Source organism: Stegostoma tigrinum, chromosome 4 (genome assembly GCF_030684315.1).
Source record: "Stegostoma tigrinum isolate sSteTig4 chromosome 4, sSteTig4.hap1, whole genome shotgun sequence".
NCBI classification, from domain to species: Eukaryota; Metazoa; Chordata; class Chondrichthyes; order Orectolobiformes; family Stegostomatidae; genus Stegostoma; species Stegostoma tigrinum.
Window position 1 is genome coordinate 107,084,558 of NC_081357.1, and position 27,517 is coordinate 107,112,074.

The following is a 27,517-nucleotide window of genomic DNA, read 5'->3' on the forward strand; positions in this document are numbered from 1 at the left end:
TTATGGTGATATATTTTTCAATTGTAAGTGTACTAAGGAACATAAGGATTGATGAACAAAGTGAAGGTGAAGAGGAATCAGCCATGATACATGTTACTTCATAAACAAAAACAGAAATTGCTGGAAAAGCTCAGCAGGTCTGGCAGCATCTGTGGAGAGAATTCAGAGTTAATGTTTTGGGTCAAGTGATTCCTCCTCAGAAGGGGTTTTTCCTTCTGATTTACAGCAGCCTCAATTGCCTCAGTTTTCATGTTGCTTCATAAGTTGACCACTGAAGCTTCAAAGAAAAATCCCTTCCAGAAAAAAAACATGTTGACATATACACTGACTTTAAAAGTGCACCACGATCATGGATGTGAGTGGTCACCGTATTTAAAGTTTGCCACATGGGTCTGCTCTGTGTACATCTGCCTTAAACTGCTGTATATCTTCATGGCACATCTTTTATCGGCTGCTTGATCCCTTGCACCCAGTATGTCGGTTCTGGTAAGTAAAGCATTGATATGAGGGGAATACAATGGAGGCTAGCTACCAACAAATATGTAGTATTTCTTGGCTGAAAAGAGGTTTGCTTAAAGGCCACATAAGCTCAAAAATAGTACATTTGTTACATTTGAGGACAAAATATATTGGTTTGTATATTGCCATGATCCACATTTAAATGGTGCAGCACATTTAAGGGACAACATAACTCCTGATTCTATATGTTCAAACACGAAAATGAACTATTTTTGAAGCATTTGCTATCAATTGACTGTTTTGCTTTTAGTAGATTAGATTAGATTACTTAAAGTGTGGAAACAGGTCCTTCAGCCCAACAAGTCCACACTGCCCCTTGGAACATCCCACCCAGTCCCATCCCCTCATAACTCTCATACCCCTGAACACTATGGGCAATTTAGCATGGCCAATCAACCTAGCCTGCACATCTTTGGACTGTGGGAGGAAACCGGAGCACCCAGAGGAAACCCACGCAGACACGGGGAGAATGTGCAAACTCTGCACAGAGTTACCTGAGGCTGGAATCGAACCCAGGTCCCTGGCGCTGTGAGGCTGCAGTGCTAACCACTGAGCCACCGTGCCGCCCCAGTAGTATTAGCTTATCTTTTTTTTCTAGGTATTTTCTGTATTTTGTTTTACTATTGTAGCTAGGCTTGAACAAAGAGCCTGTATAAAAGCAGACAGTTAAATTCTAGGAATATCGGAAGTTTTCATTAGAGTAAAGTGCATTGCAAATTACGGGTTATATCTGTCATACAGAAGCAGATCATTCAGTCCAACTGGACTATGCTGTTGCTTATCCTTGACAAACACCTCATTCCATTCAAATTAACCAAAAGCACGGTAAATATGAATCTGCCTTTACATGTACTGATACTGACAAGGGTGAGCAGTCGCCTAATTTTAGGGCTGCCTGGTAACTTTGGCCATTAAAAGTCAAAAAGTAAAAACCACATTGTTAACTGCTGCTTTTTGGGACACTTATGTGTTTTGACATTAACAAATTGTTCTTGACAGGAAGTACTGCTATTTCTCCAATGTCTTGTCCCTTTCCCTGTCAAAAGAGTCACTGTAATTAGTTGTGATGGCCTTCACAATTCAGCAGAGTAACAGCTTTTACATGAAGAATGGCCACCTGCACAATGTACTGAAGGGCTGCCAGCCTGTGTGCAAATTAAGGATAGGCATGGATTACAGTCTCCAAAGAAAACAAAGCACAGCATATTTGGCAGATAAATCACAAACTTGAAAAGGATAAGCAAGATAATTAAAAGCCTGCATGCAGTTTAAAGACCAGTCAAGAGCAATCATTGGCCTTACATTTGAATTTCATTTTCTGCATGATGCATGAAGTAGAAAGGTCAGGAGATTGTGATTCTAAAGACTGTTAGTATCTTGTAAAGGAGTGGGTATAGTGGAAGAACAATTTAGGTCACAGACAGCTGACATTGCTGCATGACAACAGCATACAAATCTACAAGAGGCTCAGTAGCTTTAGCTTGTCATCAGTTACAGTTCATCTTTTGGACATTCTGAATTTTCAAACTACGAGTGTTGAAATAGGGAACCTCGAAGATTGTGGTTTAGAGTTACATACTTGCAAATAAATCAAGCTGGAACATATATTCCTGTACCACAGATTTGTCCTGGATGTTGCTGAGTTGCATTCATTAGTCAAATGATGAGTGTTCTATTCCACTCCTGACTCATGTCTTGTAATGGTAGACCGGGTTTAAGAAGTTAGAATGTGACTTACTTGTCACAAAATGACATCGGCTTGTAGCCATTGTATTACTGGGTTGATTCAGTTCTATTTCAGGTCAGTAGTAATACTCTAGATGTTATTAAGGTGGGTTATGTTCGTAATGCCATTGAATGTCATGGAGAAATGGTTAGATTCCCTGTTGTTACAGATGGATGTATGTCACACATGTTACTTGCCACTTATCAGTCTACGAAAGAATGTTGTCAAGAGTCTGCTGACAGTTGGATAATTGCTTCATTCTTTGAGAATCATGAATGGTATTGAACACAGTGCAATCAGCAGGGGTCATTGCCACTTCTGATCTGATGACGGAAGGTAGATCACTGGTGAAGCAACAGAAGATGGCTGGGGCAAGGCACAGTTCTAACAAACTCATGTGCTGAGATGATTGCCCATCATCTACTGCCTGCATCTAACTTTTAGTGTGTAAGACTCAAAGTAGTGAAGAGCTTTCCTATGATTCCCATTGATATCAATTTTGTTGTTGCTACTTGAAGCCAAAATCAGCCACATGCTGCCGTGATACCGATGGCCATCAATTGCATCTGACCTCTTCAGTTCAGCTCTTTTTGTCCAGCTCACACTTAAGTCAAAGCTGTAATCAGGTCAGAAGTGAAGCATCTTGAAACTGAGTATTGTAATACGAGTTGAGAACTGATCAGTAAGAACCATCAGTACAGTAAGTGCTGATGGCACTTTTGCAAATGATTGAGTGTAGCATGATGAGTTATTAAAATGCCAGAATGAATTTACAGCTGGGATATAACTGGGAAATTTGTCACATTGCTGGGCAGATGTCAGTGTTTTGCTGTAGTGGAATGACTTAGCCAGGGTGACAGTTGGTATTAAAGCAACAAGTCTTTCATGACAGTATGATTGCCTCTGAATTGCAAGGTTCTTGAGATAAATCCATAGAGGTTGATATCCCATAACCAAACCACCTTTTATTTACACATGGAAATCCTTGAGAAGGATTCATCTCCCTCAGAGCCATCTCTCCAAGTGACCAGGATCTCTGATACTCCTGTTTATATCTGTCAGCCAGGGGTCTCTGATTAGACCAGATTAGCAACCTCAATCAGGGAGCTCATATTCTACGAGGTTGACCTGGCTGACCTTGTAACAATCACTATATCCCTGCCCCTCCAGATCCAAAGATATGGCCCGTTCTTTTTTTCTTGTAGCTCCTCTTGGGACGTTTTAGTAACTCTACCTCTGATACAGGCGGCTTATAATGCACAATACCTCGCGTCTTCTTCCCCGAGCATCTCGGAAAACATTCTTCCCTTCACGCAGCAAAAGTATTGAGGCAGTGACAACTGTCATGTCCGTCTCAGATTCTGAAGTATCTTCAATCCCTGACAGAGGGAAAATCCATGGGTCAGAAAGGTAATCAAGGAGTCGGGCACATTTTGCTCCTGCCACATTTGTGAGTTTGCAACTTTCATTTGGTCTGCGTGTACATTTAGGACCATCGCACATATCTGAATCTTATTCATCACTGCATTGACGAATAAGCTCTATGCACATCAAGCCACTTTGTGTGGGTTCCATAATGACAAAGAACATTGAGCCCATAAAAAGATGTGCATCGTCGGCATACAACCAAGTGCAGGGTTTACACAGCCATTCCCATTTTTGTCCTTCTTGGCAGTATGGGCACTGCCCCATCAACATGGCTATATCTGCATCCAATCCTGGCCACCAGACATAACTTCTCACTAACATTTTCATTCTGGTAACCCCTCAATGATCCTGGTGGAGCTCAGCCAGTATCTATCAGTGACCTTTGCTCAGCATAATCACTCTTGATCCTCATAATAATATGCCATCCTCTATTGTGATCTGATCTCTCCAGGCCCAGTACAATTTCAATTCTGCTTGTGATGGCCCTTTGGTTTCTCCTGTCACCACCAGCTGTTCTTCCAGCACCGGATCTTTCTGCATCCAAATCCTGATATTGTCAGCTGTGACTGTAAGTACGTCCAGAAAATTGAAACCATTATGGATTCTCCCTGTGACGGTACCACTGGTGGTGTTATGTGCCAGCAGGAGATGCGGCTCAATGTATCCACATTTGCTACATGGTCTCCGAATGGCATTTCAACTTGTAATTGCATGCACTTAGTATTAGAGGCCACCGCTGAACTCAGGTTGAAGCAAAGGGTGGCGCTTCCTTGTTCTCTTTAAGTAGAACTAACAAGGGTTTGTGATTTGTTACTATAACAAATTTACATGCATAACAGGGATTGGCAGAATTTCCTGACTCCAAATATGACCATCAAACCTTCCTTCTCTATCAATCTGTATTTACCCTCTGCATCAGCCAAAGTCCCAGTTGCAAACACTATTGGGTTTCTGTCTCTGTTGAGGCACACTGAGCTAATACCACCCCAGTGCCATAAGGGGAAGCACTGCACATCAATACCAGATCTCGCTTGGGATCATTCGTGTGCCAACACCTTAAAGAATGTTTCTTCAGGTCCCTGATAGCTGTGTTTGGTTATTCAACCATTTCCAAGGCTGACCCTTCTTTAAGGGTTGATGTAAAGGTCGCGGGATGGAGGCCAGGTTATGTATGAACCTTCTATGATAATTCACCAGCCCAAGGAAAGAACTAAGCTCTGGTACCAGCTTGGGAGCCGGGACACCTTTGAATGCCTTCACGTTATCTTCCAATGAGTGTAACTCAGCTTGTCGACTCTTGTAGCCCATGTAGGTCATGTTACCTGGAACACAGATTCTCCCTTTCTAAGGCATACACCTGTCTGGGAGAAACATCTAAGAATGATGTCCAAGTTCTCTAAGTGATCTTTATTGGTCCTCCCTGTTACTAGCACGTCATCTAGACAAATGGCAACCTAGGGTAGATTTTGCCAAATATTCTCCATCATTCACTGAAAATTGCAAAGGCTGATGATACCCTAAATGGCAGTCTCATATATTGGTACACACCCTTTTGGTTATCAATTGTAGCATACCTTCGGGAATCTTTACCTAACCACAATTGCAAGTACACATGGCTCCATTCCAGCTTCGTGAAAAACAGCCCTTCTGCCAGCTTTGTGTATAAATCCTTTATGAAAGGGATTAGGTATTTATCCAGCTGCAAAAAGTGGTTTATGGTTTGTTTAAAACCCCACAAAGTTGGACCAACCTATTGGGCTTCACAATCAGTATGACCGATGATGCCCATTCTGCAGACTGAATGGGTTTGATGATTCCTTCACTTTCCAGCCTTCTGATTTCCACTTTTACTTTTGCCTGTAAGGCAAATGGCTCTGGGCAGGACTTGCAGTTCCAGAGCTGTGTTTTGAAGGAGAGTAACTGTGCTTTCCTGGCCAATATTTATTTAGGTCTCAATCAACATGGTGGGAGTTTGGTGCATGCTAATTAGCTAATTGACATATTTCCTATCTCAGAAGAATTACAATACTTCACAAGGTTCTAATTCATTGGCTGTAAAACACTACAAGATGTGAAGTGGTCATGAAATGCAATATGTGCAATTTTTCTTTTATTTTACTATTGCTGGATTATTGTCAGAGCCTATGGCCTTTGATACATCCTACACTTTAAGTCATTTTGTCATATCACATTAAATGAATCAAATTGGCCAAACACTGGTATGTGTGCTGTGCACCCCAGAAAAGGGTTGAGATAGATCATCCACTCGGATCCTCCAGCGTACTGGAAATGTTTCCGCTTTTTCTTTTACACAGATGTACTAGATTATCATGTTAACAAGTTTGGGTATGTTTGTGGACCCTTTCTCCTTTGGCTATTTGTTTAATTGTCCACCTTACACAAATGGATGAGTAAGGATTTGCTGTGATCCATTGGTTGTGGGGTCACTTCACTCTGTTTAATCAAATCGTCATTTATGCAGCCCAGTTTTTTAATAAGCCTATTGTTTTCTAGGTATGATCTCCTATAATCTGCATTGGATTCGTTGATCCCCAGGCTTGGTGGCAACAATAAAATGAATGATATCATGGGCCATGAGTTTATTACAGATTGCTGTTGAATATAATTTTGCTGCTCCTTTTAGCCCACAGCCTCTCAATTATACCCAGTATTGAGCTGTTTGATCTGTTCTGAATCTATCTATATAATGTTGTAGCAGTACCCCACAATACAATGGAGGGTATTCTCAGTGAAACAAAAGAACTTTGTTTCCACAAAGATTGTGCAGTAGGAATTCCTTCCAACATTTTAATGTGTATGCACATTTACAAATGCGTCCAAGACAGACAGACTGGCTGAGTGAAGCCAACTATGATTTTCCTTCTTGATGGTCCTCTTGCTGCCTTTAGCAGGCCCGGTCTGGTAAATGTCCCCGTCAGCACTCTTCATGATGGGCTCTGAATTTTCACCCCAAGCTTACAAGTTGTATCCTATCTACCCTCAGCACATCTTTCAAATGATGTCCAGCATGAAGGGTCATTGATTTATCAGTTGAAGTCAGTACGAGTTAGTGAGCAGGAGATTTCCTGGTCTGTGTTTGACTATTCCCAGGAGGCTTCACAAGGCCCAAAGGCAATGCTGAAGATTCCAAGAGCTGCTCTTGATTGTATGTGCTTCCAGCTAATGGGTTTGTAGATACTCCTAGTCTTGATGCAAGTTATAAATTGGTCAGAAAGACCATTACAGGCTGTTGTTCGATTACTGTTTGGCATAGCTGTCCCAGTGTTGACAGATGTACCCAGCTATTAGTGTATAAGACTTTACAGGGTTAAATGAGTAAGGCCACTCACATTTCTGGTGCTTAGGACACTGCCAGATGGTTCCTCTAGATTTATATTATGTTGGCTTTTCTGTAGCAGTATGATACATCTGAATAACTTGTTGGTTATTTCAGAGGACAGTCAAGAGTCAATCACATTTCTGTAGATCTAGACTTAGGTCTACACGAGTTTTGAGAAGATGTACACGCAACAAGGTAAGGACACTGATTCCCTTCCCTCAAGGGCATCAATTAAGTAGATAGGATCTTTTATTCATTCACAGGAAGAGAGCATCAGTTGTTAGGCTAGCATTTATTTCCCATCTCTAATTGCCCAGAGAGCAGTTAAGAGTCAACCACCACTCCTATATGGTCTGGAGTCACACGTAGGCCAGAACAGGTAAGGATGACAGCTTCCTTCCCTCAAGGAATTAGTGAGCCATTGGGTTTTTCTGACAATTGATTCATGGTCATCATTAGGCCTTTAATTACAGATTGTTATTGAATTAAAACTTCACCATCCGCTGTGGCAGGATTCAAACATAGATCCCAAGAACATGACCTGGTCTCTAGATTAACACTCAAGTGATAATACCACTAGGTTGTCACCTGCCCATGAAGGAGCTTCATGAAAATCTAGTAGTTTTACAATCACGATTATTGAGACTTTGATTACAGTCTTTTAAAGTACTTATTAATCACATTTAAATTTCAACAGCTACTATTGGTGAGATTCAAACTTGTGTCTTTAGAGTATTAGTTCAGCTTTATAGATTACAGGTCCAGTAGCATTACTGATGGATTTATTTTCCAATAACACTACCATTCTGCTATGATTTCTTTATTAGTCTAAAACATAAATTTTCTTTCAGGGCTGAGAAACAAATGGGGTGGAATTTCAATTAAGCATTTATAATCTTCTGAGTACCAAGAAATGCTCTTTCAATGCATTCCAAATTAATATGCTTTTGACATGTAAAATCATTTATTGGTACATTCAGGACTTTCCATTGAACATCCTTTTGTATTCCATATTAAGGTGGCAATTACTTCAGCATACATTGATGCACTTACTGATAAACAATAACCCATGAAAGCTGTATTTTTCCACAGCTTGAGAACATCCATGGGCAAGTCATAAAAGAGTTGCCTGCAATTTACTTGAAACTGTGAAGAAACCTCAATATTTGATTGAGACGTTAATACATTGTCAGTGCATGTAGGTCAAGATCACATTCAGTTACCATATTCATTGGCAGTTATGATGAAAAATCAACCTGAAACATTGGCTTGAATTTCACTAATCCAAATGATTTAGGAGACATTCTATAAAGGTAGGTGGGTCACTATTTTGGGATTCCTGGCATTACTCCTGAGTTTTCTGATTTTCAAGCATACATTTTAAAGCTATGATATGCTTCAAGTTGCAAGACTGAAGCTGCTATTCCTGGCCTTGCTGGTTCCATTGAAGAGATAATGATGACTTTTGTCGCTGTGATTTTCATGTAGTTGGGTGAGCTTTATGGTTCACAGCATCCCAGGCTTGTCTTGAACTACAGACCGTATGAGGGAACCGTTTGATGGTTAAGTTCAAAAGGTCTTCCTCATGTCCCCATGCCGTCATGTTATCCATTTCAAGCTACACTCCCCCAGATCACCAGTCATGATCTCTACACCATGATAGCCCCTCACAATGTCTCCACACCACCATGGCCCCTCACGATGTCTCTACACCACCATGGCCCCTCATGCCAAAATTTGGCATTTCCATACCCACTATATAGAGGCAATGCTCCCTGAAGTGACAATTTAATGTGTAAAAAAAATCCAGCAGTGATTTAATCATTACTTTTTTAGTAAAAGCCAAAGAGTCAGAAGTCTCGATTCCGCTTTACTGTATTCTCTTATAACTCTTGATTCCCTTCCTGTTAAAAAATGTCTATTTCAGCACAAACAAATCTGTCTCAACAGCCCTCAATGGTAACAAATTCTACAATTCACTAACCTCTGAAGAAATTCCCCCTCATCTATGACAGAACTGGGCAACCTCTTATTCTGAGATTATGCCCTTTAGTCTGAGACACTCCTGAAATAACTCCACAGAGGCTGGTATCCTGTCACAAAGTGGCCTTATATTTATGCATGGAAATTTCTTAACACTGATCCAACTCACTCAGAGCCAGCTCTCAGAGTGGCAAGATGTCTGACACTCCTGTTTATATCTATCAGCCAGAGCTCCTTGTTTGGACCAGATTAACAGCCTCAGTCAGGAAGCTCATATTCTATGAGGTCCACCTGGCAGACCATGTTGCAGGCACTACATCCCTTCCTCAGAGTCCAAGGAGATAGGCCAGTTCCTTTTCTTGTAGCTCCTCTTGGTGGCGATTTAGCACCGGGTCAGATTCCTCCGACTTGGTGTCCAATGTGGGTGTCAAGTAACATAAAATGGCTTATTTCTTGTGCCTGGTGTGTCTCAGAAGAAATTCGTTCTCTTCTACAGGTGACAAAGGCGTCGAAGTGGTGGCATCTACTGTGTCCATCTCAGATTCTATGGTCTCTTCAACGTTTGACGGAGAGGGAGAAACTTTAGGTTCCAACAGCCATTCCGTCTCTTCTGAGGAGCTGACCACATTTTGCTCCTGCCCCATGTGTGAGTTTGTAGCTTTCATATGGTCCACATGCTTGTTCAGGACTATTACATCTACCTGAACTTTGTACATCACTAGATTTGTTCCTGTGCCGATCAGGCCTCTTACCCATGCAGCGCCATTCCCGTGGTTTCTACACAAAATTTGCTCCCCAGAGGCAAAATGCCTCTTGTTTAGTGGTGTCATATGTCCAGTATTGGCATTCCTGATGCAATTTCACCATCTTCCCCCCACCCAGGTACAGGAAGATCAGATTTAACCTAGTGTAAAGCCTTCTCCCCATTAACAACTCTGCCAGTGCTGTACCTGTAATTGCTTGTGGGATGGTCCTATAATCAAATAGGAGCTGAGATGGTTTGATTAGATTTTTTTAGATTAGATTCCCTACAGTGTGGAAACAGGCCCTTTGGCCCAACAAGTCCACACTGGCCCTTGGAGCATCCCACCCAGACCCATCCCCCTATAACCCACACACCCTGAACACTACGGGCAATTAGGCATGGCCGATCCACCTAGCCTGCACATCTTTGGACTGTGGGAGGAAACCACAGCACCCAGAGGAAACCCACAAAGACATGGTGAGAATGTGCAAACTCTGCACAGACAGTTGCCCGAGGCTGGAATCAAACCCAGCTCCCTAGCGCTGTGAGGCTGCAGTGCTAACCACTGAGTCTCTGTGTTGCCCATGGTGTTTAGTGAAGCTGTAAGCTGTTTCTTTAAGCCTGTCTTCAAAATTTGGACTGTTCTTTCTACCAGACCATTGGATAATGGATACAGAGGAGCTGTTGTTATATGTCAGATACCATTCGACTTTAGGAAATGCTCAAATTTCCTGTTGGGAGAATATGGCTCGCTATCCACGAACAACACTTGCAGGAGTCCATATACTGAAAAAAAGATATTCGTAGCTTTTCTATCATCATTCCTATGTCTGGTGAATGAATTGACACATCCAGCCATTTTAAGTGGGTGTCCGCAATCATTAAGAACATTGAACACATGAAAGGAGCTGCATTGTCAATGTGTACCTGAGTCGAGAGTTTACCTAGTCTTTCTCACAGATGTGGGGGAGCAGGTGATGGTAATTTTTTGTCCTTATTGGCCTGCCCCACCAATGTGGCGATGACTGCATCCAATCCTGGTCACCAGATATAACTTCTTGCCAACATTTTCATTCTGGAACCTCCAGGATGTCCCTGTTGGAGTTAATTCAGTATCTCGTTGTGATCTTTGCTCAGGACAACCTCTTTTGATCCTCATAATAATATGCCATATTCTGTTGTGATCTGGTCTCCCTGGGTCCAGAACGATTTTAGTTCCGGTCGCAACGACCCTTTGGTTTCAGCCATCACCACCAGCTGTTTCGGTTTTGCCAGGACTGAACCTTTCTGCATCAAAAGACTGATATTGTCAACTGTGACTGGAGTATGTCCAGAAAATTTCAAAACATTATGGACTCTTCCTGTGGTGGTAACACCGGTGGTGTCTTTGCTAGCAGGAGGTGGCTCAATGTAGCCACATTTGCTAATTGGCATCTGAGAGGTGTTCTAACTTGTAATTATATGCACTTAGTATTAGAGGCTAACGCTGAGCTCAGCCTGATGTGGCGCGGCCTCATCTGCTTTAGTAGAACTAGCAGGGGGTTGTGATTCATTATTATTACAAGTTCCAATCTGTAAAATGGCATTGTTAGGACTTCCTGACTCCAAATATGACGGAATAACCGTCTTTCTCTATCTGGGTGTATTTACGGTCTGCATTAGCCAAAGTCCTAGATACATGCCCATTTGGGTGTTCCTGTCCATTCAGCCACCTGAGCTAATACTACCCCAATGCTGTCCAGGGAGGCATCACATGTCAATACCTGATCTTACTTTGGATCATACTGTGCTAACACCTCAGAAAATGATGGCTATTTCTTCAGATCCCTGAAAGCTATGCTTGGTTATGCAATCATTTCCAAGGCTGACCTGTCTTTAAGAGTTGATGTAAAGATGCCAGGATGGAGGCTACATTTTGTATGAACTTTCTATAATAATTCATCAGCCCAAGGAAAGATCTAAATTCCGGTATAGACATCGGTGCCGGGACACCTTTGATCACCCTCACATTATCTTCCAATGTGTGTAACCTGGTCTTGTTGACTCTGCGACCCAAGTAGGTCATTTAGGAGGCCTGGAACACTCATTTTCACCTTCTAAGGCATATGCCTGTCTGGGAGAAACATCTAAGGACTGTGTCCAAATTGTCTAAATGCTCCTTGTTAGTATTCCCTGTTATTAGCACATCATCCAGATAAATGGCAACCTGGTGTAGACCTTGTAAAACGTTCTCCATTGTCTGCTGAAAATATATACACACACATATATCAGTACAAACTCTTATAGTTATTAATTGTAGCATACTTCTGGGAATCATCATCCAACCAAAATTACAAGCACATATGCCTTATGTCCAGCTTTGTGAAGGACAGGTTGTCCTGCTAGCTGTGCATATAAATCCTCTATGCAAGGATTGGATATTTATCTACTTGTGAAAAGTGGTCTACCATTTGTTTAAAATGCCCAGACAGATGAATTAATCTGTCGGACTTCACAATTGGTATGACTGGTGCTGTCCATTTGTAAACTGGATTGGTTTGATCATTCCGCTGCTTTCCAGCTTTCTGATTTTTGTCTCTACTTTTGCCTAAATGGCATTGGGTAGGCATTGCAGAATTGTGGAATTGCTTCCTGGTCAACACGCAATATGGCCATGACTCCTTTGATAGTCAGCTCAGTGGATAGCACTGCTGCCTCACAGCGCCAGGAACACAGGTTCGATTCCACTGTTGGGCAACTGTTGTGTGGAGTTTGCACATTCTCCCCGTGTCTGCTTGGATTTCCTTCAGGTGCTCTGGATTCTTCCCACTGTCCATAGATGTGCAGATTAGGTGGATTGGCCATGCGAAATTGCCCATAGTGTTCAGGGATGTCCAGATTAGGTGGGTTATAAGAGATGGGTCTGGGTGGGATGTCTGACACTTGGCATGGACTTGTTGGGCCAAAAGGACGTGTTTTCACACTGCAGGGATCCTATGAATAAGGGAACTCAAATTCTACGATATCCACCTGGGTGACCTCATTACAATCACTACATCACCCATAAGGTGAAACCACCTCTTAGTATCTCCCCTGTCAAATCCCTAAGAGTCTTATAAGTTTTGACAAGGTCATCTCTTGTTCTGAATTCCAATGAGCTAAGTCCCAACTTACTCAATGTCTCCTCATAAGACAAGCTGTTTATAGCTCTCATTAATCTAATGAATGTCCTCTGGATTGGCTCTAGTGGCCAGTATATCTTTTCTGAATTGAGGGGGCCAAAATAATTCATACTATTCCAGGTATGGCCTGATTAATGCCTTGTGTATTTTTAATAAGACTTCCCTATTTTCATCCTCCAATCTCTTTTTCATAAAGGCTAACAGTCCATTGTCTTCTTTGTCATTTGCTGAACACACATATTAACATTTCTGATCTATGCACGAGGACTACCATGTCCCTCTATAGTATAGCTTTCTGCAATTGTTCCTCCTTTAAATAGTATTCACCTCCACTATTCTTCCTACTCATGTGCTTAACCTTACATTTTTCCATAGTATATTTATCTGCCAAGATTTTGCTCACTTACTTATACTGTCCATATCGCTTTGTAATCTCAATGTCATCCTTACTACTTGCTCTCCCAAACATTTTTGGGTCATCCGACAACCAACTAAAGTACATTTACTTTCTTCATCCACAATATTATTACATATTGTGAATAATTGTGACCCTAGTACTGAAACCCATGGAACTCCACTAGTTACAGATTGCCATTGTGAAAACACTCCCCTTTTCTCAACACTTTATATTTTATTAGTTATCCACAATTCTAACAATGCCAATGTGCTATCTTATTAAATAGCCTAAAGTGGGTTTCCTTACTAACAGCCCTCTGGAAATTCAAATATAGCACATCTACTACGCACTCTTTATCACTCCTGTTCGTTACATCATGAAAGGTTTCTAATAAATTTGTCATGCATGATTTCCTTTTCATGAAGCCATGCTGACTCTACTTGAATATACTATGCGTCTCTGAATGCTCTGCTATTACATTCTTTATCTTATGTAATAATATATACTTTCCCAATAACAGATGTTAAGCTAACTGTCTATGTTACCATTTTTGTTCCTTTCCTTTTTAAACAAAATGTGTTCAGTTGGCAGTTTTCCAATCTTCCTGTACTTTTCCAAAATATAAGGATTCTTGGAAGCTACTACCATTACAGCCACTATTTCTGTAACTACTTTTAATGTTCTATTAGATCCAGAGGACCCAATAATAGCCTCATTAATTTGTCTGGCACTTTTCTCTAATGACAGTTGCTGTGTTTATTTTCTCTCACCTTTTGGCCCCTCATTATTTAATATTTTTGAAATTCTATCCACTGTGAAGACTGATACAATATATCTACACAACTCCACTGACATTTTCCAGTTCCCCATTGTAATTACCTCTGCCTTATGCCCTAAGAGGTCTACGTTCATTTTGATCTAAGTCTTCCTCTGTATATATTTAAAAAGCTCTTGCTGTCTTACTTGAAATTACTTGTAAGTTTACCCTCAAGAATTATTTTCTCCTACTATTATTTTTGTTTATCTTTGTTTTCTTTTAAACATTGTCTCAATCCTTTGGCTTGTCTAAACTTTGCCACATTGTAACCTTTTTGTTTCAATTTAATGTTATCCCCAACCTCCCTGGTTAACCGTGGTTGGCTTATCTCATTCCCAGAATCAAGATCAGCTCCTTTGTGGAGTGAGTTTTAAATACTATCTGATGAAACAATCTTTAACCTCAGTCAAATCCACGCCAAAATTAAATTGACCACCATAGACTTACGTGCCCCGTGGTATGTAGACCACTACAATGTTGTTGCTTATTCTGCACTAGATGCAAGCCATTCTCAATTCTCTTCATTTCTGCAAACAAGAGACTGTGTGTCCTTGAATGTTGCCAAAGCAAAACTCATGTCAATCCAGACAGTTCAAGCAAATATTCCACCTCTCACATATGCTGCAAGAGATACTGTGGAACATGTTGAGTATCTCCCAAAATTTAGCAACTACCTCTTTCAAAAGGCCACCATTGACAAAGAGTTCAAATACCAGACTAATTATCAGTTCAATCTTCTAGAAACAGCAGTAGTTTTGAAACAACAAAGACCTCTTGCAAGTCAACAAAGGTGTTAGTATACAAATCAGTTTTCATCACTACACTCCTATACCAAAGTGTCAACTAGACTTTGGATCAGGAAAATAAAGAAGCGCTAAAAAAATTCTGCCGGTAATGACTCCACATCATCTTTCAGGCTCAATGGAAGGAACATACAAATCCTCCTGCTTTTCTTAAGGCCAACCGAACAGGCATTTAGACTAAACTCCTGCAAAATAAACTACATTGGACTGGACACTGTCCAGATGGCTGAAAATTGTCTTCCCGCCAGGTCCTGTTTTCTCAATTCTCAAATGCCCAGTGTTTCATAGAAGGAAGAAAATGAAGAAAATGTTACAAAAACAGTACAAAACTCTCCTGACAACACAGCAGCCCATTGACATTACTGACCAAGAGGAGCTTGCTAAGAAACATTCAAAATGGCAAAAACCTGCCTACAATGATTCATCAGGCTTTAAGTTTACGTGGGAACTTGAAATTTATGAGACAGAATGGCAACCAAGAAGGAAAGGTAACAAATCCTCCATGGAATGGTGCCAAGTTCCCAATAATTTGCAGGTCATAAATTAGGCTGTTCAGTCACGTGATTACCCGTCACATGGTCTCATAGTTTCACAAGAAACTGATGGTCATAAGTAAATATCATTCTCAAAGTGAGATGCAGCTAACAATGCCTTTTGGGAATCCCCAAGGATCTATTCTTGGTTCACTCCTATTTCTCATCTGCATGCTCGACTTGGTGACAGGGTACAAAAACGCAACATTAATAACACCTAGTTCTACCTCAGCAGCACTCTTCTCATGGATTGGGATAGGCTGCATCTCAGGACTGCTCGCTTGCTTTCTTTGTACTCACTCACTTAGTGATTATTCAAATGCTCACATTATGCCTGCACGGCCTTTCATTTTAGCACTTTTCTCCCTTAGCTAGAGCTGACAGGTGCACTATATCCCTGTATTGACTTTTATTTTAAAATTTCTTGCATTTTAGCAGTGACTTAAAACCAGGAACTTTATCATGATAGTGAACAGTAATGATGCCGTTTTGCTCTACGGCTATGTCAATCTCACCACATATAAGCAGCGTGGTGAACACACTGTGTGTGCTTCAATTGAATGGCTATGTCTCAAAGTCTAAGGGAAAAACGCTTCAGTCAAATCATGGCAGACACCCTTCAGTCAAGATGTCCCAGCACAGTAAATCAAGATCAGCTTCTTAAAAACTATTTTAGTTTTTAAAAAATTTTAAATTAAAAAAAAATGTTGGACAGAGCCATTCGATGGCTGCAGACAATTAGGTTCAGGATTTCTACTTTATAGGGGGTGGGGAGACGAATGTTGAGCATCCTACCAATCGCCGTGGCTCTTTCAGCCCAAGAATGAGCGATTTCCTCATAATTGAAAGAAAGGAAAGGATTGTGTGAGATCATAGTGGGTAGCACTGTTAGTGCTTGTGTAAATGTGGGAAAGGAGGTGACATTTCCTGGATAAGTGAGTAGATTCTTCGAGGACTTGACAAGATAGGAGCAGAGAGCTTATTTCCCCTTATGGGAGAGTTTAGGACCAGGTGGCATGATCTCAGAATAAAGGATAACACATTTACAACAGAGATGAAGAGGAATTCTGAGTCTCAGGGTAGTGAACTTTTAGAATTCATTACAGCAGGGGTTTTAGAGGTTGTACCATAAAGTATAATCGAGACTGAGACAGACAGATTCTAAATCAATAAGGATATCAAGAGTTATGGAGAAAAGGCATGAAAGTGGAGTTGGCAAAATAGACTTGAAGGGCTGAATGACCTACTTCTGCTTCTGTTACCTATGGTCTTCAGAGTTGACAGTGTTGACCAAATGCAGTATAAGTGGTTTGGGAGAATTGGGTGATAATAAAACGTGAGGCTGGATGAACACAGCAGGCCAAGCAGCATCTCAGGAGCACAAAAGCTGATGTTTCGGGCCTGGACCCTTCATCAGACAGGGGAATGGGGAGAGGGAACTGGAATAAATAGGGAGAGAGGGGGAGGCGGACCGAAGATGGAGAGTAAAGAAGATAGGTGGAGAGAGTATAGGTGGGGAGGTAGGGAGGGGATAGGTCAGCCCAGGGAAGACGGACAGGTCAAGGAGGAGGGATGAGGTTAGTAGGTGGATGGGGGTGCGGCTTGGGGTGGGAGGAAGGGATGGGTGAGAGGAAGAACCGGTTAGGGAGGCAGAGACACGTTGGACTGGTTTTGGGATGCAGTGGGTTGGGGGAAGAGCTGGGCTGGTTGTGTGGTGCAGTGGGGGGAGGGGACGGACTGGGCTGGTTTAGGGATGCGGTGGGGGAAGGGGAGATTTTGAAACTGCTGAAGTCCACATTGATACCATTAGGCTGCAGGGTTCCCAGGCGGAATATGAGTTGCTGTTCCTGCAACCTTTGGGTGGCATCATTGTGGCACTGCAGGAGGCCCATGATGGACATGTCATCTAGAGAATGGGAGGGGGAGTGGAAATGGTTTGCGACTAGGAGGTGCAGTAGTTAGTTGCGAACTGAGCGGAGGTGTTCTGCAAAGCGGTCTCCAAGCCTCCGCTTGGTTTCCCCAATGTAGAGGAAGCCGCACCGGGTACAGTGGATGCAGTATACCACATTGGCAGATGTGCAGGTGAACCTCTGCTTAATGTGGAATGTCATCTTGGGGCCTGGGATAGGGGTGAGGGAGGAGGTGTGGGGGCAAGTGTAGCATTTCCTGCGGTTGCAGGGGAAGGTGCCGGGTGTGGTGGGGCTGGAGGGCAGTGTGGAGCGAACAAGGGAGTCATGGAGAGAGTGGTCTCTCCGGAAAGCAGACAGGGGTGGGGATGGAAAAATGTCTTGGGTGGTGGGGTCGGATTGTAAATGGCGAAAGTGTCGGAGGATGATGCGTTGTGTCCGGAGGTTGGTAGGGTGGTGTGTGAGAACGAGGGGGATCCTCTTAGGGCAGTTGTGGTGGGGGCGGGGTGTGAGGGATGTGTTGCGGGAAATACGGGAGACGCGGTCAAGGGCGTTCTCGATCACTGTGGGGGGAAAGTTGCGGTCCTTGAAGAACTTGGACATCTGGGATGTGCGGGAGTGGAATGTCTTATCGTGGGAGCAGATGCGGCGGAGGCGGAGGAATTGGGAATAGGGGATGGAATTTTTGCAGGAGGGTGGGTGGGAGGAGGTGTATTCTAGGTAGCTGTGGGAGTCGGTGGGCTTGAAATGGACATCAGTTACAAGCTGGTTGCCTGAGCTGGAGACTGAGAGGTCCAGGAAGGTGAGGGATGTGCTGGAGATGGCCCAGGTGAACTGAAGGTTGGGGTGGAAGGTGTTGGTAAAGTGGATGAACCGTTCGAGCTCCTCTGGGGAGCAAGCGGCGGCGCCGATACAGTCATCAATGTACCGGAGGAAGAGGTGGGGTTTGGGGCCTGTGTAGGTGCGGAAGAGGGACTGTTCCGCGTAACCTACAAAGAGGCAGGCATAGCTGGGGCCCATGGCCACCCCCTTAGTCTGTAGGAAGTGGGAGGAGTCAAAAGAGAAGTTGTTGAGGGTGAGGACGAGTTCAGCTAGGCGGATGAGAGTGTCGGTGGAGTGGGACTGGTCGGGTCTGCGGGACAGGAAGAAGCGGAGGGCCTTGAGGCCATCTGCATGCGGAATGCAGGTGTATAGGGACTGGACGTCCATGGTGAATATGAGGTGTTGGTGGCCAGGGAATTGGAAGTCCTGGAGGAGGTGGAGGGCGTGGGTGGTGTCACGGACATAGGTGGGGAGTTCCTGGACCAAAGGGGAGAAAATGGAGTCCAGATAGGTGGAGATGAGTTCGGTGGGGCAGGAGCAGGCTGAGACGATGGGTCGACCAGGGCAGGCAGGTTTGTGGATTTTGGGAAGGAGATAGAAACGGACCGTGCGGGGTTGGGGAACAATGAGGTTGGAGGCTGTGGGTGGGAGGTCCCCTGAGGTGATGAGGTCATGAATGGTGTTGGAGATGATGATTTGGTGCTCAGGTGTGGGGTCATGATCGAGGGGGCGGTAGGAGGTGGTGTCGGAGAGTTGGCGTCTGGCCTCGGCGATGTAGAGGTCAGTGCGCCATACTACCACTGCGCCACCCTTGTCTGCGGGATTGATGGTGAGGTTGGGGTTGGAGCGGAGGGAGTGGAGGGCTGCCCGTTCTGCGGGGGAGAGGCTGGAGTGGGTGAGAGGGGTGGAGAGGTTGAGGCGGTTAATGTCTCGACGGCAGTTGGAGATGAAGAGGTCGAGGGAGGGTAGGAGGCCTGGTGGTGGTGTCCAGGAGGAGGACTTGTGTTGGAAGCAGGTGAAGGGGTCAGTGGAAGGAGGGTTAGGTTCCCGGTTGAAGAAGTAGGCATGGAGGCGAAGACGGCGGAAAAACTGCTCTATGTCCAACCGTGGCTGGTATTCGTTGAAGTGTGGTTGTAGGGGGACAAAGGTGAGCCCCTTACTAAGGACTGACCATTCGTCCTCAGTCAGTGGGAGGTCTGGGGGGATGGTGAAGATGTGGCAGGGCTCAGTGTGGCTGTCTTCGCTGGGGTTGCTGGCTGTGGAGGTTGTGGGCGGAGCGATGAGGTCGTTGGCCGTGGGCGGGGTTCCGTCGGCCATGGGCGGTGTTCCGTCGGCGTTGGCCGTGGGTGGCGCAGTGGTAGTATGGCGCACTGACCTCTACATCGCCGAGGCCAGACGCCAACTCTCCGACACCACCTCCTACCGCCCCCTCGATCATGACCCCACACCCGAGCACCAAATCATCATCTCCAACACCATTCATGACCTCATCACCTCAGGGGACCTCCCACCCACAGCCTCCAACCTCATTGTTCCCCAACCCCGCACGGCCCGTTTCTATCTCCTTCCCAAAATCCACAAACCTGCCTGCCCTGGTCGACCCATCGTCTCAGCCTGCTCCTGCCCCACCGAACTCATCTCCACCTATCTGGACTCCATTTTCTCCCCTTTGGTCCAGGAACTCCCCACCTATGTCCGTGACACCACCCACGCCCTCCACCTCCTCCAGGACTTCCAATTCCCTGGCCACCAACACCTCATATTCACCATGGACGTCCAGTCCCTATACACCTGCATTCCGCATGCAGATGGCCTCAAGGCCCTCCGCTTCTTCCTGTCCCGCAGACCCGACCAGTCCCCCTCCACCGACACTCTCATCCGCCTAGCTGAACTCGTCCTCACCCTCAACAACTTCTCTTTTGACTCCTCCCACTTCCTACAGACTAAGGGGGTGGCCATGGGCCCCAGCTATGCCTGCCTCTTTGTAGGTTACGTGGAACAGTCCCTCTTCCGCACCTACACAGGCCCCAAACCCCACCTCTTCCTCCGGTACATTGATGACTGTATCGGCGCCGCCGCTTGCTCCCCAGAGGAGCTCGAACGGTTCATCCACTTTACCAACACCTTCCACCCCAACCTTCAGTTCACCTGGGCCATCTCCAGCACATCCCTCACCTTCCTGGACCTCTCAGTCTCCAGCTCAGGCAACCAGCTTGTAACTGATGTCCATTTCAAACCCACCGACTCCCACAGTTACCTAGAATACACCTCCTCCCACCCACCCTCCTGCAAAAATTCCATCCCCTATTCCCAATTCCTCTGCCTCCGCCGCATCTGCTCCCACAATAAGACATTCCACTCCCGCACATCCCAGATGTCCAAGTTCTTCAAGGACTGCAACTTTCCCCCCACAGTGATCGAGAACGCCCTTGACCGCGTCTCCCGTATTTCCCGCAACACATCCCTCACACCCCGCCCCCGCCACAACCGCCCTAAGAGGATCCCCCTCGTTCTCACACACCACCCTACCAACCTCCGGATACAACGCATCATCCTCCGACACTTTCGCCATTTACAATCCGACCCCACCACCCAAGACATTTTTCCATCCCCACCCCTGTCTGCCTTCCGGAGAGACCACTCTCTCCATGACTCCCTTGTTCGCTCCACACTGCCCTCCAGCCCCACCACACCCGGCACCTTCCCCTGCAACCGCAGGAAATGCTACACTTGCCCCCACACCTCCTCCCTCACCCCTATCCCAGGCCCCAAGATGACATTCCACATTAAGCAGAAGTTCACCTGCACATCTGCCAATGTGGTATACTGCATCCACTGTACCCGGTGCGGCTTCCTCTACATTGGGGAAACCAAGCGGAGGCTTGGAGACCGCTTTGCAGAACACCTCCGCTCAGTTCGCAACTAACAACTGCACCTCCCAGTCGCAAACCATTTCCACTCCCCCTCCCATTCTCTAGATGACATGTCCATCATGGGCCTCCTGCAGTGCCACAATGATGCCACCCGAAGGTTGCAGGAACAGCAACTCATATTCCGCCTGGGAACCCTGCAGCCTAATGGTATCAATGTGGACTTCAGCAGTTTCAAAATCTCCCCTTCCCCTACTGCATCCCTAAACCAGCCCAGTTTGTCCCCTCCCCCCACTGCACCACACAACCAGCCCAGCTCTTCCCCCCCACCCACTGCATCCCTAAACCAGTCCAACCTGTCTCTGCCTCCCTAACCGGTTCTTCCTCTCACCCATCCCTTCCTCCCACCCCAAGCCGCACCCCCATCCACCTACTAACCTCATCCCACCTCCTTGACCTGTCCGTCTTCCCTGGACTGACCTATCCCCTCCCTACCTCCCCACCTATACTCTCTCCACCTATCTTCTTTACTCTCCATCTTCGGTCCGCCTCCCCCTCTCTCCCTATTTATTCCAGTTCCCTCTCCCCATCCCCCTCTCTGATGAAGGGCCCAGGCCCGAAACGTCAGCTTTTGTGCTCCTGAGATGCTGCTTGGCCTGCTGTGTTCATCCAGCCTCACATTTTATTATCTTGGCATTCTCCAGCATCTGCAGTTCCCATTATCTCTGGGAGAATTGGGTGAGCAGGATTGAGGGAAGATTGTCCGTGCAATAGTGAGAGCTGTAGAGCACGAGTGTGTACAGTTGCAGAGATAGACATGAGGTCTCTTCAGCATCAATGATGTGTTGCAACAGAGAAGCAGGAGGAGTATTTCTATTACATATAAGCTTCCCTTCCAGTTTTCACTGCCTTTTCCTACATGGATCTCTGAATTGTTGCAGTCTTTCTTTCCACAATTGGTCTAGAGAATGCCAAAGGTCAGCCAAAAATGGGCAAATATACGAGTCAAAGTTGAGATGTTAACTAATGGCATCTGGTTTGTTAGCATAACACTTTGGAACTAATAGAGTTATTAATCTCCTTCCACTTAAAACTTACAGTGGAAAAGCTGTCAATTTTTGATCAAATTTTTATTGATTTAATAGTGTTAACTAGAGTTATTTATAGTCTGCAATGCACATAAATAAAAGAATATTCTATTAATCACGCAGACAAAATGCTATGACGAGTAATCATATCATAAATATGGCCATTATATATGCAGAGAATTTAAAAAATTTAATCAGTCACTGGAATAATAACAAACTTTGTTTATTATTAAACAATGGCAGAAAATAGAAGTCTTTAAATAGAGTCTGCCTGACTTTTCTCGCAGAAGGTATTTTTTTGGTTTACCACTTGCAGTTTGGACCCAATTTAATCATGCACTTTGACACATTTATTGTTGGTTGCTTTACTTGAAGGACCAAATATTAAATTAAATAGCTTACCTTTGTCAGATTTAAATAGAGATCCTAACTATACTGCGAAAGTGATAATGTTTGCTGGTTATTTTGCAAACATAAACTGTCTTCTCAACAAAACAAATACTGATAATTACAGTCATACATTTTTGTTTCTATTTTTCAAGCCTTGCCTCGTAATGTAAATTTGGAAAGAAAGCAAGAAATTTAAGCATAATTCACTGGTTTCACCATGGCAACTATAACGTGGAGGGCGTGATGCAATTTCAAGAAACAGAAAAATATAATGTAACCAGAGCATCAGTGAGGTGTAGGGAGAAAAAAAATTCTCTCATTATGTAACCTTTATCTGTGCTACTATTTAGTTGTATTTTTATTAAACGCATGATTATTAAATTATTAAAGAGACATGCACCTTTATCTGCACACAAGCTAATTTTTCAATTGCGTGTTTATCTAATTTAACACACGTTACAGATTTTCTGCAGGTAGCACTATCTGAGTACGGGGATATAACCCGTTTATATAGGATAAACATTAAGCACAAAGAAAAGAATGTTTACATAGATCAGCCAAATGATTTAGCAAACTTTAATAACAGTGTGGACGTTAGTAGCTTTTGCTTTTAAATGAATAATATGATAAATTTTAGAAATTACAGAACAAGGAAGGGGGCTGTCAACATTACTTTTTCAATGTGTTGTGCAAAATTTACACGATTTTTGAGTTGCTTCATAGTTTATTTAATCTCTTCAGGCTTGCTTAACAACAAGTAATGCTTCTGTGAAGAGGAATCAATAGGATTCCTCCTCAACCACAAAGGAGGTTGGGTTAAATGCTGGAGGATATTGATCCATCTACTCAGTCCTGGCCAGTTGTATTCACAGACATTCTTGTAGGCCTAACAGGATTTATAACATTATTTTGCCAGCAATACTTACTTACGTAAATGAGAGTCTCAGTTACCAAACTAAAATGTAGATTGACCATGTTGAACCTGAGACTAAACCTCATGGCAACCCTTGAGGGGAAACTAACAATTAATATAAATTAATATAGCCATACCCAGTCCCAGTAACTAAGTTTCATTACATGGATCAATTTCTAGATCAACACTCTCTCAGTATTTTGGAATGTAATAGTGGCTTTTTAAGCCTAGGAAAGTATTAAGCAAACCAGTCAGCTACTTTCCTGCTGGGCTTTGCTGTGTTGTTAGAAGTACAAACAAAAGCTTAAAATATTAATGGTATAGACAGGAGGTTTTGGCTGGAATTCTAGCAGAATAGCAGGAATAGCAATGGTCACTAGGAGATGTTGCCACAGATCAATAATATCCGCTAACAATATGAGAGATGCTGGATCATTTACAAAATCAGCAATGTAATCATTTGTTTTCAAGCATTTGGTAATATGAACAATTCTAAATTTTCAAAATAAAGTTTTGTTTCATATCTTGATTCACAAAGGCATGTGTTAAGCAGACGCCTAAAAGACTAAAATAAACTCCAAGAGCTCACGTTTTTGATCCTATTAGTTTTGAAATCCATTTGCCATTTATTAGTTTGAAAGAGCATTTATAGCTGTAGTGGTTATATTTGATGAAACCTATCTTCATTACCTGCATCGTATTCACTATTTCTGTAGCATTTATTATTCTGAAATGTCATAAAGGTCACTAAGTAAAAATACAGCATTAACAAGATTTAAAGTTCCACTTTAGGGGAATAATTTTAGCTTCAAATTGAAACGGGCTTGAAATGCTGCAGGCATGAAAGCAAAGAGACAGCCCGCAGAATGCATCTGTAGTCAAAATGATATCAGTCTTTTCACCATGCAGACTATGTTTTTGTGATAATTTTTAAAACAAGGATTCATGAACAATTATTCTTACAAATACAGGTTAAAATACACAAAATTTATTCTTACCATTGACTATTTGGTAAATGTGTTGCTACATACAGAAGCTGGAAGGCCAAGTACCTGGGTTAGGCAAAATATAACGATAGTTTTTGGATTCTTACATTCTTTCTTCATTTTAAAATAAATACATGTAACTATATGACCAGTTAGTGGGGAAACAAACATTCTAAAATGTATTGCAGAAATTTTGAAAAACTGAAGAAAATGTACCATCTTTCCACAATCAAGCTCTCAATTGTTGTTTGTTTTTTTTTCTCTCTCTCAATAATGGATTTAAGATCAACCAAAGCAGCTGTCCAACGTGCTAAGGATTGTAATTATTTTTCTCTCCCCACTTCACCCAGTAAGATCTACACTTACTCCTCCACCCCTACATCAGTATAGTTAACTTTCAAACTATTGTTTCAACCCTGTTCTATCCATAGAACTAACACAGTGGACAAAAATTGAGATGTAAATATCTTGGGTCATCAGTCAAATGATCTCAATAAGTTTTATTGGAATTTCAACAAGAATGAATAGTTCACAAAAGCACCACAGGTTTTTTTTGATACACAGGTGAGTAGATATCATAGATTTGACAATTAAACAGCTATTATCATCTATTATTAATATTGAAAACAAAATGAATAGGCAACCACTCCTGAGCCACTTTAGAAAGCAAGAATGGACATATGTTAATGAAAAGATTGCCCCAATCTCGTTAACATGATTGTCTGCTTCATTTCAAGTTCAAATCTTAAACACTGTAATCGTTTGTATTCTTGATACAGCTAACTCCTCTTTTTGGGTGCCGAGGTCTAAGTTTAATTCATGCCTTATTTTGAATATCCTTGTAGTATTCTTTTGTAATGACAACTCCACAGTGAATATGCAGAATATTGTTTCTGTCTCTGGGAAATAGCAATTGCTCGAGTGTAACAGTAGTGTCATATTTGGCTCAATAACAAAATAAGCAGCAAAAATAACAAGGAAATTTTTCATTAGAATTGTTGTCAAATAAAAAATCAAACATTTAATAGTGATCATGTAGTTAATAAACCCACTAGATAAAGGACTATTTCTGCCAGAGATTCAGCCATTTCTGCCATTACCCCGTGCTTAGATACTGAACCACAGCTGCTAATAGCAACCATGGACCACATTGTCTTGTAACATATCGGAATGATGAATAAGTACAATTCTGAAGAATGATTTCTATCAGTGGTATGACATCCTCCCTCGACATGCTTGTAATATGAGAATTTCAGTTCACAAATACAATCCTGCCACAATTCTTTGCAAAGGAACCTGATTGCAAAATAAATCTACTGTAAGCAAAGTAGGAAATGAAACAGTTGCCTCAGACTTACCTTCCAAGCCTATTTAATGTACTCCAGTAAGTCCTAATATTTAGGCTATTCTTGCTGACACACAGTAACGTAAAGCATATTCAGCAGAAAAGGATGTTTTTTTTAAGGATCAGGCCAGTGATCAAATAGCATATTTATTCCATCCTCTTGTGCACTGTTCTTTGGCCAGATTGCTATTTGGGCTGCAAAAAAACCCACTGTACTGCAGCAGTGTGGTTAGCAGAGGATGGCAATGCATGTTCTACATGCAAGGTACAAAGGAAAACCTGGATCTGGATTCCTTCTGTTATGGATTCTCTGCTGTTCAATGTTGTTGAAACAGGTCTCTTACCATAGCAGTAATAACTGACACTCAAGATGTGATTATTAAACCCAAAATATTAATTTGGCATGTTATTTGAAAATATTTCACATTCTATGGTATGATTATGGTAAATATCAATTTGTAGATAATCCTTATGAAGATTTCGACCATTTATTGTGGTGACATCATTCATTCTACTTGCCATATATAGAGGACTTCCTCCTCAGAACCATCACCATTGACGACAAACAGCTTTATCACACTGAATGTATTCAGTGGGCAGGTTGGTTGATGAGGTCTCATCAATCAGCAGTAGCTACTGAAGTAAAATCATAAATCCTGCATAATCATCTAAGTGTCTTCAAATCAAAACGACTCACACAAGCTGGTGCTGAGGAGTGAATGGGTTCAAATCGAACAGCTATTCAAAGGGTAAACAAACCCAATAAGTAATTACTGGAATCCTGTGCAAAGGTTAAAATATTGACAATAGTCATGCAACATGAGAATAGTAGGTACAAAGAGTACCATGTGAATTATTTGAATTTAGACAAAATATTCGCCATGGAAACATACAGTTAAATATAAGTTATTGTTCTGCTAGATGTCAAAAGCAAAATTAAGTTTTTTATATATATGTTTTTAAAATAAAATTGATGGATCATTGTAAAGTATTTCTGAAAATAACCCTTTAAAATTACACCTTTTGGAAGACATAATCCTGAATTCCAGTTCTTGTTTCATATATTTCTAAAATGCTACTTAACCCCTTAGAATACTTTTGGGCATTATAATTATATGAACTAATTACTCACAAGCTGCTCTGTTACCAACATGGAAGCCACTTTGATCCAATGCGTTCTTTCATGCGCTCATGAATGGTTTTAGTTCAACCGAACGAATGGCCAGAGATTATAAGTAACGGAAAATGTGGAAGGCACCAAATACAACATGATTCCCTCATGCTTCAGAATACCTCCAAATGCAATTAGTTCACTATGAAAGAGGTCCCTAAAATTGAAAATCTGATACATCAAGAGCAATTAATGCTTTCTTTTAAAGATACGAGAAATCACAGAAAGTTATGGATTTGACCAGTGTATTAATTTACGCTTTAAAATTACCTGTTAATTGGAAGCCTGCTTTGTTCTTTGCTAGTTCCTGCTGATATTTGTAATCACTTCCTCATTTGGGTTATGTCATAAATAGTTCTACCACCTCTTTTTTTTCTCTCAGCTAACACTCAGTACTTCTTCTAATGGGAACCCATGTTCACCATGCATACCCTAAGCACTGTGAAAAGGCAGAGACTATTCTATTCTCTATTTCATTTAACCATTCCTCCCAGGTGATACGTAACAACCTCCTTCTATAAAACATTCCAAACCTATCCAACATGTTTGGTGTATTTGTTTTTAAATGTTATT

The 27,517-nt window shown here is 42.6% G+C and overlaps 1 protein-coding gene across 9 annotated transcripts in view; it reads right to left on the minus strand.

Moving 5' to 3' along the window:
* The window catches only part of dlgap2a (discs, large (Drosophila) homolog-associated protein 2a), an 894,975-nt gene that overhangs the window by 641,295 nt on the left and 226,163 nt on the right, over nucleotides 1–27,517 (minus strand). For 7 of the 9 annotated variants that reach the window (XM_059645590.1, XM_059645588.1, XM_059645589.1 and 4 more), the window contains exon 1: nucleotides 25,787–26,064. The exons of the other annotated variants lie outside the window; for them this stretch is intronic. The gene's annotated coding sequence lies outside the window, so the exon portion shown is untranslated. Of the gene's footprint in view, nucleotides 1–25,786; nucleotides 26,065–27,517 lie in introns of those variants that run through there. 9 annotated transcript variants of the gene reach the window in all.